General features: G+C 37.8%; 1 long non-coding RNA gene and 2 other non-coding genes across 4 annotated transcripts in view; all 3 read left to right on the top strand.

The window, feature by feature from the left end:
• LOC111094885 overlaps window positions 1-14479 on the top strand; it is a 124035-nt gene extending 109556 nt beyond the window's left edge. For both annotated transcript variants that reach the window (XR_005386261.1, XR_005386264.1), the window contains one exon: window positions 14309-14479. This is a non-coding gene — a long non-coding RNA (uncharacterized LOC111094885). The remainder of the gene's footprint in view (window positions 1-14308) is intronic.
• Window positions 21-110, top strand: MIR222 (microRNA mir-222). Its single transcript, NR_049439.1, has one exon. It is a non-coding gene; the product is annotated as a microRNA mir-222 (primary transcript).
• On the top strand, window positions 678-739 carry MIR221 (microRNA mir-221). Its single transcript, NR_049409.1, has one exon. It is a non-coding gene; the product is annotated as a microRNA mir-221 (primary transcript).
• Window positions 14480-15402: the final 923 nt, after the last annotated feature.

Here is a 15402-nt window from a genome sequence, read left to right as displayed (position 1 = left end):
TGCTGGAATGTGTATAGGTACCCTCAATGGCTCAGTAGCCAGTGTAGATCCTGTCTTTTGTAATCAGTAGCTACATCTGGCTACTGGGTCTCTGATGGCATCTTCTAGCTTCTGTTACAGTTTCCTGAGCGAGGTTACTGGGACGTCCTTAATAATTAAAGCTTTACCTTGATTTACATACACATACACACATAGTTCGAGTGTGAGAACCATCAAGGCTTATGAATGATGAGGTATGTTTCAGCACCATAAGAGGGAGGATTTGGCATCACAAGAAGAAAGAATCCATAGACCACAGGAAGGAGGAATCATAGATTGTTTTTCTTTCTTTTTCCCCCCACTTTTCCCTGTATGGAAGGTATCATCTAGTCACAGAACCATCTATCTATGTACCTACTTACCTACCTATATATCTCCATCTATCCATCTTTATCTCTGGACTTTTAAATGGCATTCTCAAAATAATGTGCTTAAATAATGACCATTTGATGGTATGACAATTTAAGGAACTTTCACTTGTAGATTCGTAGTGGGCCAGTCCCAGAAATATACTCTGACTTGTCTTTCCAATGCACTAGATAACGATAAGGACCAGAAACTTTGAATGCAGCAGGCAGTTGTGTTGAAGTCCTGTGTGTGGAGGACATGCAAGCCTAACATCCAGGTCTGGGGCATGAACCTGGCATACAATGTAGATTTCTGTGTTTGTTGGGCAACAGCTACATTGTCTGCTGGGTTTCAGGCTACCTGGAAACACATTCTTCATGGTCGTGTCCTCAGGGCTTCTACCTGTATGGGTTTAGAATAACTTTTTCAGGAGGCATAAACCAGTGGGCTTTAACATTGGATAGAGGGCAGAGAAAGGACTTCCCAACAGTTGCTCACCTTAGCAAAGAATGATTTTGTTATGATTTCACCCAGGATGCTCTCACATACCAGCCCTAGGAAACTGAATTAACCAGAGAAAAGGTATAATGCCACCCTTCCTGCCTGCTCTCTGTCTCAACTCTCAAAGATGAATCACTTGACATGTTATTGATTAGTATTTGGTTTTTATTGTAATTACTGTCACAAGGCAGAGTACCTGGATGGACCCCATCACAGTGCCCTGCTACCTCACCATCCCTCATTTTGGCTTCTCACCACAGGCAGGAACCCGGTTTAGGTTAACTCTCCCTCTACCATAGCCCCGTACCTTCTGTGAGTGACTCTGTCTCCCTAGAATGTTTCTCACTCTGCCCCAACATTGCACTCCATCGTTTGCTCCTTGAACTGAACTCTGGAATTTAAGTAAACTTGATTTTTTTTTTAAACCACTGCTCAGCATCTCTTATGAAACCAGAAAAAAGAAGCTTTCTTTTTTTTTTCCTCAAAGATTAATTTATTCATCCCAGAGAAGGAGGGGAGGGAGAGGAAGAGAGTGAATCTCAAGCAGACTCCCCACAGAATGTGGAGCCCATGCTGGGGCTCGATGTCATGAAGTGAGATCATGACCTGAGCTGAAATCCAAGAGTCCGAATGCTCAACTGACTGAGCCACCCAGGCGCCCCAGCAGAGCAGCTTTCTTATGGAATGACACAGAAGTTGTAAAAAGATAAGTCACCAGTTTGCAAGAGAAGGAGAATCGAATGGAAACAGCTTCTGAAAGAAAGAAAGAAGGAAAGAAAGAAAGAAAGAAAGAAAGAAAGAAAGAAAGAAAGAAAGAAAGAAAGAAAGAAAGAGAAAGAAAAGAAAGAGAGAAAGAAAAAGAGAAAGAAAGAAAAGAAAGAAAGAAAGAAAGAAGAAAGAAAGGGAGAGAGAGAGAGAGAAAAAAGAATAGAAAGAACCAGTTTCTGGAAAACTATTTTTACAGTATGTTTTGTTTGTCTGCTCCTGGTAAATAAATATAATCCTCTAAACAACAACAACAACAACAAAAAAGACCTAACAATTTAAATGACTAAATTTTTGATAAGAAAGGAATATAACTTTTTAAGGAGAAGTTATAAACCCTTGCTTATATGAATTGAGGATTTTTAGCAAGAGATCATGTAGTTTTAATTAATATGAATTAACATACTTAAAGTAGAAAGTGAATTATGGGGCAAGGCCTGTATGTGATAGTTGATTATAGTGATAATAATGCATTTTTGTCACCCCATTCTGAATTCAGTATAAATAAAGCTAACGACTTGGAGCTTTGAAAAGACTGTGTCTTTTTTGTGTGCGCGTGTTTCTTTGGCTTTTTATCCACCATCTATTCTGCACCAAAACCACTGGCCCCTGTGTGCTGGGAGAGAAAATCCTTTGTACTTGAGGTATTTGACATCTTAGAAGAGTGATAAAGGTCTCTGGGTAGCATTGTTATATTTAATACATCATGATAATCAAAATGACAGTTTTCTTTCTCCCAATTCCACTCCCATAGTTGTGATGCTCTTTGGGTCTCTTTGTCATTAAATAAGAGCATCAACAATGGGCCCTGTTGTAAAGAACTCCTTACATGGTCAGGTTTTCATTTCCCTCTCACAGACCAGTGGGCCAGTATTGAATTGCTCCCCAAAGCAAGATTAAGGGTACAAATGACTGGCGGGGGGGCTTGTTTTCTTACTTTTTCTCCACCTTCTTGACCCCAAAAAAGGGATGGACATTGCTGTGTTGGCTCTTCCTAAAAATCACAGCAAACTGGCCATAGTCTTTTTTAAACTTTCCATTTTGAAACAATTTCAGACTTTAAAAAGGTTACAAAAAATGACACAAAGACAGTTCTTTACATGCAGTTGAAGATGGTGCAGCCCTTTGGAAAAGGTTTGGCAGTGCCTCAAAAAGTGAAATAGAGTTGCCACATGTTGGTGGTTCTGCTCCTATGTATACATCCTGAAGAATTGAAAACATATTGAAGGAAATACATGTTCATAGTGGCACTATTCCTATTTTTTTAAAGGTTTGAGAGAGAGAGAGAGAGAGAGAGCATGCGCACGTGAGGGGAGGGGTAGAGGGAGGGAATCTTTCAAGCAGACTCCCTGTTGGGTGTGGAGCCCTACACCACACTCCCATGTCAGAACCTGTGGGATCAGGACCTGAGCAGAAACCCAGGAGTCGTTGCTTAACCAACTGGGCCACCCAGGCACCCCTACTGTTCATATTTATAATAGCCAAAAGCTGAGGTTCCTCAAGAAGCTACCCTATGAGCCAGCAATTGCACTACTGGGTATTTACCCCAAAGATACAGATGTAGTGAAATGATGGGACACCTGCACCCCATTGTTTAGCAGCAATGTTCACAATAGCCAAACTGTGGAAAGAGCCACAATGTCTTCTGACAGATAAATGGATAAAGAAATGTAGTGTATATATACAATGGAATATTACCCAGCCATCAGAAAGGATGAATACCTACTATTTGCTTCAACATGGTTAGAACTGGGGGATATGCTGAGTGGGAGAAGTCAGTCAAAGAAAGACAATTCTATGGTTTCACTCCTATGGGGAATATAAGAAATCGTGAAAGGGCTTGTAAGGGAAAATGAGTGGGAAAAATTAGGGTGAGAAGACTCCTTACTCTGGGAAATGAAGAAAGGGTTGTGGAAGGGGAGGTGGGTGGGGAAATGGGGTGACTGGGTGACAGGCACTGAGGATGGCACTTGATGGGATGAGCACTGGGTGGTTGGTATATGTTGGCAAATTGAATTTAAATAAACTTTTTAAAAATAGCCAAAAGGTGGAACCCAAGTGTCCATCAAATGATGAATGGGTTAAAAGGGGGGGAAGATCCATACAATGGAATATTAGCCCTAAAAAGGAATAAATATCCATAGGCTCTAACACTGGATAAACCTTGAAAACATTATATGAAGTTCAAGAAGCCAGACACAACAGGCCAATGCTGTAGGATTCCAGTTGTTGAAAATGTCCAGAATAGGCAAATCTAGAGAGACTGGCAGATGAATGGTTGCCCGGCCAGGCTTGCGGAGGGAGTGGGGAAGGATCCCTGGGTGGCCCAGCAGTTTAGCGCCTGCCTTCAGTCTGGGGCGTGATCCTGGAGTCCCGGGATCGGATCGAATCCCACATCAGGCTCCCTGCATGGACCCTGCTTCTCCCTCTGCCTGTGTCTCTGCCTCTCTTCCTCTCTCTCTCTCTCATGAATAAATAAATCTTAAAAAAAAAAGAGGGAGTGGGGAACCATTACTAATGGGTATAGGGTTTTTCTTTGGGGTGGTATAAATGTTATAGAAATAGTGGTCTAGTGATGGTTGCACAACTTTGTGAATATAGTAAAGACCACTGAATTGTACACCTAGGGTGAATTTTATGGTGTGTGGGTTGTATCCTAAAACTATAAAAGTCTCACATACTCTGTTTCTTTAGATTTTATTTGAGAGAAAGAGAGTATGAGCCGGGGGAGGGACAGAGGGAGAGGGACAAGCAGACTCCCTGCTGAGTGTGGAGCCCATCACAGTGCTCTATTTGAGGATCCTGAGATCATGACCTGAGCCAAAGTCAGACACTTAACCCTGAGCCACTCAGGCACCCCTCACATAATCTATTGTTTCCCCAAGTATTAATACCTTATGTACCTACAGTTACAAAAATCAGTAAATTAACATCAATATGATACTATAGTCTAGACACCTGATACACACTTAACCACTCTTCTCACTATTGCCCTATTTCAGGTCCAATATCGATTTAAGATCCCATTTTAGTTGCCATGTTTCTAGTTTCCTTTACCATGGAAGAGTTCTCAGCCTGCCTCTGTCTTTCATGACTTTGACACACGACCAGTACACGCCAGCTATTTTGTGGAATGCCCTTCAATTTTAAAAATTTTCTTTTTTAAAAAGATTTTTTATTTTACTAAGATTTTTTATTCATTTGAGAGAGAAAGAGAGAGTACAAGCAGGAGAGGCAGAAAGAGAAGCAGACTCCTAACTGAACTGGGAGCCCAACATGGGGCTCCATCCCAGGACCTAGAGATCATAATCTCAGCTGAAGGCAGACATTTAGCCATCTGAGCCACTCAGGGTCCCCAAGTTTTTATCTATCTATCTATCTATCTATCTATCTATCTATCTATCTATCTATTGAGAGAGCAAGCATGGGGGTAGGGGAAAGCAGAAAGAGAGGGACAAGCTGACTCTGCCCTGAGAGGGACAAGCTGACTCTGCCCTGAGAGCCTGATGTGGGTTTTGATCCCAGGACCCTGAGATCATGACCTGAGCTGAAATCAAGAGTATGACACTTAACTGACTGAACCACCCAGGCACACCGAATTCCCTTCCATTTATACTTCACTGATGGTTCACTATGCTTAAACTCGGGGTACATATTTGGCAAGATTACCTACCACACAAGTTACAATTTGCTTTTCCTAGTGATCATTAGGAGACACAATATGTTGATTAGTCCCGCTACCAGCGTTGTTAACTTTGACCATTTAGTTAATTTGGTGTCTGATCCTGGCTACTTATTTTATTTTACATATATATATGCATATATAGAGATATTTTTAAGATTTTATTATTTTAAGAGAGAGCGAGAGCAAGTGCATGAGCAGGGGGAGGAGCAGAGGGAGAGAAGCAGATTCCCTGCTGAGCACAGAGCCATTGGCTGGATCTCACGACCTGAGATCATGACCTGAGTCGGAATCAAGAGTCCCAAGCTTAACTGACTGAGTCACACAGGCGCCCCTAATTTGTTGCTTCTAATTCTGCATAGTACTCTATGGAGTGCAATGGCCACATTTCAGCTCTGCCATTTTCAAAGATGGACCCCAAGTGGGAATCAGTACCTTGCCACCACAAATAATATTGTAGTAAACATTCAACAACCTGTCTCCTGGATTTGTGTAGGACATTCCGTGGAATATATAGTGTAGGGTGGAGTTGTTGGGTCATAGGAGGTAAACACATGAGCGCACGCTCACACACACACCATACCCCTCAAAATGACCTGATAAGTCTAGGCTTCCAACATCATTGAATGGGACTTCTCTTTTTTTTAGATTTTATTTATTCATTTAGGAGAGACACACACAGAGAGAGGCAGAGACACAGGCAGAGGGAGAAGCCGGCTCCCTGTGGGGAGCCTGATGCAGAACTTGATCCCAGGACCCCAGGATTGCCCCTGAGCCCAACGGTGGATGCTCAACCACTGAGCCATCCAGGCGCCTCTGAATGGGACTTCGTATGCACATTCTTTCCAATAATTAATATAATGAATTTGGTTTTGCCAGTCTAAAAGATGTAAAGTGATACTGTTTTTAACTTATTTCTCTGGTTTCTAATGGTTATGAACATTTTTTCATATGCATTTGAGCTTTAGGAGTTTTCTGTAAGATTCATATCTTTTTCTACTTTTTAAATTTATTTGAGAGAGAGAGAGCACGAGTAGCGGGGAGAGGCAGCTGAAGAGGGAGAAGCAGACTTCTCTCTGAGCATGGAGTCTGATGTGGAGCTCAATCCCAGGACCCTGGGACCATGACCTGAATCAATGGCAGATGATTAACCGAGTGAGCCACCCAAGCACCTCTCTTTTTCTATTTTTTTTAACTTAAAATTCTGAAATACAGCATGCACATGGGAAAAAAACACAAAACAAAAAAACAACTCACTGAATAGATTTATGTAATCATCAGTCAGGCCAAGAAATGGAATATTGCTGGGACTTCAGAAACCCTATCCTATGTGTCTGTCCCAGTCACTATCTCTCCTCCTCCCAAAGGTTAACTCCTCTCCTGAGTTCTAAAATTTTTTTTTCTGAGTTCTAAAATTTTAGCTTAGCCTTGCTTGTTTATGAAGTTTTTATAAATGGAGCTATAGAGCACATAATCTTTCGTTTTTTTACTTACTTGGTTCAAAAACTTGAGCATGTTGTATGTAGAGGTGGTTTGTTTTCATTGCTGCATCTTAGTCCACATTTGTAAACAATTGGGTGTATCCAGTTGTGTTCTTTTTGCAAATATTCCTGCTATGAATGTTCTTTCATTTACAGCCTGATGGCGCAGACAAACTCATTCTGTTGGAGTACACCTAGGAGTAGAAATGTTAGATCATATGGTATGGGTAAGTCAGCTATAGTGGGTAATGCCAGTGTTACCTGGTGATTCTTAGACTTTGTACTTCCATCAACCATGAATGGGGATGAATTCCTGTTACTCTACATCCTCACCAACACAGTATCATAAGGTATTCTTAATTGTAACCACTCTGCTAGGTATGTAATGGTATCTTAAGGTGTATTTAATTTGATGACTAATGAAGTTCAGCACCTTTTTATATGTTTACTGGCCGCTTAGATATCCACTTTGGTGATGTACCTGTTCAAATCTCTTGCTCATTTTTATATTGGGTTGAGTTACTTGTTGACTTGCAAGGAATTCTTTTTTTAAAGACTAATTTGTTTGTTTGTTTGTTTGTTTGTTTGTTTATTCATAAGAGACACACAGAGAGAGAGAGAGGCAGAGACACAGGCAGAGGGAGAAACAGGCTCCCTACAGGGAGCCCAATATAGGACTCAATCCCAGAACTCCAGGATCACGCCCTGAGCAAAAGGTAGACACTCAACCACTGAGCCACCCAGGCGTCCCAGAAATTCTTTATATATCCTGGATGTAAGCCTTTTGTTATTTTACTACAGATATCATTTACTCTAATGTCCCTTTTGTTTTCTCAGTGGTTTCAATGGTCAGAAATAGTTAATCCAATCTACCAGTCTATTCTTGTAAAACGGTGCTATTTTTTTGTGTATCCTGTTAAAATCTTTCCCTAATCCAAAAGTTTTATTGTTTTGCCCTTCACGTTTAAATCTCCAATTCTACTGGAATTGAATTTTGTAAATTGCGTGCATTAGGTATCACATTTCAGTTTTTAATATAGAGCTATACAATTTACCCGACATTGTTGAAGAGATTTTCCCCACTGCTCTGCAGCACCACTTTTGTTGTGAATCAAATACTTATATGTATGTATCTAGATACCTATTCCATTTTATTGGTCTATTTGAGTATTTCTGTGCCAATGCCACATTATCTTTATTACTATAGCTATATAAGTTTTCGTATCCACTGGAGTTATTGTTCTTTGATATTGCTTGGGGTATTTTAGGCACTTTGCATTTGTATTATAAATTTTCAGAACCCACTGTCAGTTTTGACCAAAAACTTAGGATTTTAATTAGAATCGTAGTTAATCGGTTTGGAGAGAATTGACATTTATACTTTATTGGGTCTTCTGGTATGTGAAGATTGGTATCTCTCCATTGGTTTAGGTCTTCCTTATTATAGTTTCATAGTTGTCTGTGTAGAACTCTGAATATACCATACATCAGATTCATTCCTAGGTATCTGATCTTTTGTGATGCTATTATAAATGATATCTTTTAAAATTTCACTTTGTAATGGATTGTTGCTGGTATACAAAAATCAGTGACTTTTTTTCTTTGTATGCAGGAACTTTGCTAAACTTACTTGTTAATTCTAAGATTAGCTTGATTCTTTGGACTTTTCTATGTATTTGTGTATATATTATATATTTGTGAATAAATTTTATTTCTAATCTATCTTATCTATCATCTATCTATATTTAACTAATTGTATGGGCTAGGTCATGCAGTATGGTGTTGAATAGAAGAATAGTTAGAAGGGGATCCTTGTCTTACTCTCATTCTCAAAGAGAAATCTTTTAACATTTCACCAATAAGTATAATGTTTACTCTAGTTTCCCTGTAGAGTGGATACCTTTTTTAAAAAGACTTTATTTACTTATTCATGAGAGACACAGAGAGGCAGAGACATAGGCAGAGGGAGAAGCAGGCTCTTCAAGGGGAACCTGATGTGGCACTCGATCCTGGGACCCAGGGATTGTGCCCTGAGCTGAAGGCTGATGCTGAATCACTGAGCCACCCAGGTGTCCCGAGTGGATACCTTTTAAGGCAGTTTACCTCTCATTCAGGGTTATTGAGTTTTTATCATGAGTAGGTAGTGAATTTTTATCAAGTGATTTTTCTACATCTATTGAGATGATCATCTGATTTTTTTCTCCTTTGTTTAATGTGAATTACAATGATGTTTTAAAAAACACCATTAATGAGGTGTAATTTACATATATTAAAATGAAACCACTTTAAGTATATAGTTTGAAGAGTTTTGATAAATGTATATACCCATCAACAAACATTACAGTCTAGATATAAAGCATTCTATTACTCCTCAAACCTCCCTTTTAAATCAGTCCTCACCCTTGCCACACACACAAGGCACACATTTGCTTTCTATCACTGGAGATTGAGTTTCCTTTCTTGAAGTTTCATGTAAATGAAATTATGTGATATGTAGCCTTGTGAGTTCATAAGCTTCGTTCACGTTGCATAATGTTTTTGAAATTCATCCATGTTGCATGTACCAGTAATTTTTTCCTACTGACTGCTGAGTATATGGATATAATACAATTTGCTTATCTGTTTACTTGTGGATGGATAATTGAGTTCTTATCAGTTTTCTTTTTTTTTTAAGATTTTATTTATTTATTCATGAGAGACACACACACAGAGAGGCAGAGACACAGACAGGGAGAAGCAGGCCCCTCACAGGGAGCCTGATGCGGGACTTGATCCTAGACCAGGATCACGCCCTGAGCCAAAGGCAGACACTCAACTGCTGAGCCACCCAGGCGTCCCGAGTTCTTATCAGTTTTCAATTATTATGAATAAATGTCATGTCATCAACACACAGTTTTATTTATTTGTATTATTTTAGTCTCTATTATATTTTATGTATATATATATCTATATATCTATATATAATTTCTTGCTTATTACCCTGAATAAGACTTCAAATATAATGTTGAATAGAACTTGTGAGAACAGAACTACTTTTTCTTTTTTCTTCATGTAATAAGATGTTCATATGGCTTGGGTTTTTTAGTCAGTAAGACAAATTACTTTGTTCTTTTTAAAAGATTTAATTATTTGAGAGAGAGAGCACATGTGGTAGGGGAGGGGCAGAGAGTGAGGGAGAAAGAAGAAGCTGACTTCCCACTGAGTGCAGAGCCCAACAGGGGCTTAATGCGGGGCTGGATCCAAGGACCTTCAGATCAGGACCTGAACCAAAACCCAGTCAGATGCTTAACTAACTGAGTCACCCAGGCACCCCTGATCTGCTAATATTTTGTTGACAACATATGTAGATAGCTATGTTCATGAAGGAAAACTGGTTTTCTTTTCTTGTAATTTTTTTTTTTCTGATTTGGCATCAGGGTTCTGCTGGCCACACAAAATGAATTGGGAAGTATTCCTTCCTCCATTATTCTGAAAGAGTTTTTGTTTCAGATTGGTAGTATTTCTTCTTTTAAGTGTTTGATACAATTCACTAGTGAAGTGTACTCTGAGTCTGGAGTTTTCCTTATGGGGAGGTTTTTTTTTTTTTTTGGTAAGATTTTTTTTATTTATTTGAGAGAGAGATGGCATGCACATGAGCAGGGGTAGGGGCAGAGGGAGAGGGAGAAGCAGACTCCCCACTGAGTAGGGAGCCTGATGTGGGACTGGATCCCAGGACCCCCAGGATCATGACCTGAACTGAAAGTCACTTAACCGACTGAGCCAGCCAGGCACTGCTGGAAGATTTTTATTTTTATTTATTTATTTTTTCTTTTTTTTTTGGTGGAAGATTTTTAATTAGGAATTCAATTTCTTTAATGGAATTTGTGTTTTCCCTTTTTTTCTTGATCCATGATTTCAACACTTTTTTCAGTATCAGTTGAATAAGAATACAGAAAATCAATGAGGATATAGAAAACCTGAATAACACAATCAAGCAGCTTAATCTAATTGACATTTATAGAACGTTCCACTCAACAATGTAATACACATTCTTTCCAAGGTCATATGGAACATTCACCAAGATAGATCATATTCTGGGCTATAAAACATGTTTCTATATACTTTAAACTGACACCCACCTAAGTAATCTAGAGGTGAAAAAAGAAATTAGGAAATCTTTAGCTGAGTGAAAGTGAAAATATAGCATATCAAAATTTGTGGAATAGCTTTAAATATTTATATTTATATTAGATAAGATGAATAATCCAAAGTTAATTATTGAAAATTCTGCCTAAGAAGCTAGAAAATGAGCATAATAAACCCATAGTAAGTAGAAGGAAAGGAATAAAAAAAGAATAGAAATCAATGCAATTGAGGATGTACAAACAATAGAAAAAATTAACCCCCAATTACCTGGTTTTTGAAAAGACCAGCAAAATTGAAAAACCTCTAGCTAGGTTGATCAAGCAAAAAAGAGAGGCCACAAATTATATGAGAAATATAAGAGGAAAGTACTGTAGATCCTATAGATATTAAGATCTTACCATTGAGTAGGATGTATCCCTAAACTTCTCTTTTTTGAGGCTGGCTTAGTTCCTTATGATTTTTATTTTCTATGTAAATGTTAGAGTAAATATGTTGTGTTTCTTTAAAAAAAATCCACCTTGGATTTTGATTGGAATTGTGTTGAATTTATTAATTAATTTAGATTGAACTGAGATCTTCAGAGTAATGTCTTACTATCAAAGAAAATGGAATTTCTCCCCTTTTACACAGACCATCTTTTACAGTCATTAGTAAAATTTTTAGATTTTTGCCAAACAAGTCATATATATTCTTGGATTAAATGATTCCTAAATAAATTCTTTTTTATTTTATCAATGTTATTATTTACTTCTGATGTAGAGGAATACATTGTATTTTGTAAGCTTTTTTTTGTATCTGGCAAGTTTGCTCAACTTCTTTATTAAATGTAATAGCTTGTATTCTATTGGCCTTTCTAGGGAGATGAACTTATCTGAAAATAATGACAATCTCATATATTTCCTTCTAATACTTAACCTCTCATCTCTTTTTTTTTTCCCTGTCATCTCTTTTTCTTTTCTTATGCCTCTGGCTAACACTTCCAGTACCATATTAATTAATGGCAATTTCAGTGGTCATCTTTATCTTATTTCAGATCATAAGAGAAATGCTTTTAAATTTTCTATAATAAATATAATGTTGGTGGTAAGTTTTAAAAGTAAGAAAAATCACTTCTGGGTTGCTGAGTTTTTTTATCACAAATATTGAACTATATCAAATTATTTCTCTACATAAATCAAGATAGTATGACTTCTCTCCTCTAGTCTGTTGTAAGCCATCCTTTAATTCCTAGTGTAAACATGATCTATTTTTGTTGTGTTGTTCTATTTTTATATTAATTTGGATAAGATTTCCTTTTGGAATTTTGCATGTATATTCAAAACTGGGAGGGAGCTAAATTTTTCTTGTTTATATATTATTCTTCAATATGAAGCTTACATAATTTTTTAAAAATCCAGGGAACTGAGTGAAGAAAACAGGAGAAAGTGACCTCTTAACTCTTTGAGATTCCACAAAATATATGATTTCTCACCAACCCTGGAAACAGATGACCTTCTAGTGAGGCAACCTCATAGCCCAGCTCATTTCTTATTCATTTGACTTCCTTAACCAGGTTTCAGTTTAAGGGTCCAGTGTTGAACTACTACTGTTTCAATGTGCTTATTTAAAGTTACTCAGGGGAATTCTATGAGTGAATAATAATAATAGATCCATGTAGCTGTTCAAAGGAATAAATGTAGATCTAAATGCACTAATAAGACAGAGCACCCAAGAGCTATTACTAAGTGAGAGGGACATGGTGTAAGATGATGTATGTAATATGATCTCATTCACTATTTGTATATAATGCATGAAAACTAGCTGCAAAATGTTAAAGTGGTTATCTCTAGGAAGTGGGCTGAGGAGGGAGGATGACTTGCTTTTCATATTATACTCTCCTGTCATGTTTGATTTTTTTAATCCTGTGGTTATATTACATTTATATACATCAAATGAAAAATAAACTCCCCAGATAAAATTTACAAATTCCATCCACATGTATAGGTCAGATATCCCAACTGATCTCTCTCTTAATATTTGAGAGGTTTTTGTATGATAGGAAAGAGAGGAATGATGCTGCATTAGAGAAGTATCTAGAGTTGAGTGCTGCATTCATTAGGGCAGATTTACATGAGTGAAATCTACGATAATGTCAAGAAGCACTGAAAATCAGTCAGAATCCCACAGTGACAATATCTATCCTAGGGTTGCAAGTTGCAGCTTTAACACTGAGCACCCTCTCCGTGGTGATGTGGGTGGTCAGCAGTAGCTGGGCTGCTTTGTTCAGACCCATTGCCCCTATAAAGAAATTCTGATTTGAAAGTGCCTGAATGATGCTGGATTACTTATCAAATTTACATAAAGAAGACAGCATATACAAATACTTCATTACCCCTTTGCTTGGCATTTATTTTGTTATGCTACTTTCATTTAGTTTGAATTTGGTTTCATTGAAGTAATGTAAAAAATTTAGCAGATTGTAATCCGCAGTAAACCTTTTTCCTACATTCAACATAGGAAAAGCACAAAAGAAGAAAATAAAAATCCAACCACTAAGTGATGTAGAAAATATCTTAGGGTTTGAAGCCAATGGCCAAGAAAGAACTCTTGAGATATCTTTGGTGCAAAAAAGGTGGTTTTAATAAAGGACAGGGACAGGACCCCTGGGCAGAAAGAGCTGCACCAGAGCCCTAAGGAGTGGCCCATTATATATTTTCAAGTTGAGAGGGGGTTAGGGAGAGCATAAGTCCCTAAGGAATTTTGGAAGCAAGGTTCCAGGACCTTGAGGAGGCTAGCTATTGTTGGGAAAAGATCATTATTACCGTCTAATAAAACCTGAGTCGTGAGACCATTCAGATGTCTATCAATGGGTCATATGCTTGGGGGATGATTGCCAACTTGTATCTTGGGGGAGGGTAGAGGTAAAGGAAGTTTCCAAAGGATTTTTTTAAGATCTTATTTATTTATTCATGAGAGACACAGAGAGAGGCAGAGACAGAAGAAACAGATTCCATGCAAGGAGCCCAATACAGGACTCGATCCTGGGACTCCAGTATCAAGCCCTGAGCCAAAGACAGGCGCTCAACCACTGAGCCACCAGGTACCCCATCCAAAGGAGTTTTTATATGTTAAAGTACACTTACCAGATTCTGGGGGTTGGGCTAAGATTGACTTTTGCCCTCAACAAAGTATTAATGTTGAGGCAGTTGAGTCCCTAGGAAAAGGTCACTCTGCTTGTTTTGAGGACTTGTCAGTGGGTTGTAGAGAGTAAGGAAATTTAATAATTTCTCTTCTGCCTTTGTTTACCACATAAGTACAACCTGATATGTATTTCCCCCCTCTCTTTAGTTTTCTTTAGCTGTGAGTATATATTTTCATTTTTTTACAGATTGATTTTTGTCCAGATTTGCCTACAATTTATCATATGTAAAAACTTGACGGCAAACTGTGGAAGGAGCCTCGGTGTCCATCGAAAGATGAATGGATAAAGAAAATGTGGTTTATGTATACAATGGAATATCACTCAGCCATTAGAAATGACAAATACCCACCATTTGCTTCAACATGGATGGAACTGGAGGGTATTATGCTGAGTGAAATAAGTCAATCGGAGAAGGACAAACATTATATGTTCTCATTTATTTGGGGAATATAAATAATAGTGAAAGGGAATAGAAGGGAAGGGAGAAGAAATGGGTAGGAAATATCAGAAAGGGAGACAGAACATAAAGACTCCTAACTCTGGGAAACGAACTAGGGGTGGTGGAAGGGGAGGAGGGTGGGGGGTGGGGGTGAATGGGTGACGGGCACTGAGGGGGGCACTTGACGGGATGAGCACTGGGTGTTATTCTGTATGTTGGCAAATTGAACACCAATAAAAAAGAAATTTATTATTAAAAAAAACTTGACGGGATGAGCACTGGGTGTTATGCTATATGTTGGCAAATTGAACTCCAATAAAAAAAATTTTAAAAACCCATAACATTCAATATTTTTCTAAAACATGATTTTCAGCTATTTAATATGATTAACCTATAGTTTATTTAACCAATCTCCTATTATTAGACATTATATAATAAAAATTTTTAGTACTATGAATTACTCTATACAAATGGACTTATACATACCAAAGATTTATCTTTTTTTAAGGATTCTTAGAAGTATAATTGAGTTCAAAGGATATAAATATTTCTAATCTTTTAATAAATTTTTTTTCTGGGAATTTTGTACCAATTAACAGTCTTATAAGTTCCAATTTCCTTGCCACATTGTCACTGTAACATATTTTTTATATAATTTATTTATTTATTTATTTATTTATTTATTTATTTATTTATTTATTTTTAAAGATTTTATTTATTTATTCATGACAGACACAGGGAGAGAGAGAGAGAGAGAGAGAGAGAGAAAGGAAGAGACACAGGCAGAGAGAGAAGCAGGCTCCATACAGGGAACCCGACGTGCGACTTGATTCCAGGTCTC

Source organism: Canis lupus, chromosome X, assembly GCF_011100685.1.
Source record: "Canis lupus familiaris isolate Mischka breed German Shepherd chromosome X, alternate assembly UU_Cfam_GSD_1.0, whole genome shotgun sequence".
In the NCBI taxonomy this organism is placed as follows: Eukaryota; Metazoa; Chordata; class Mammalia; order Carnivora; family Canidae; genus Canis; species Canis lupus.
This window is presented reverse-complemented; position numbering and strand designations above follow the sequence as displayed.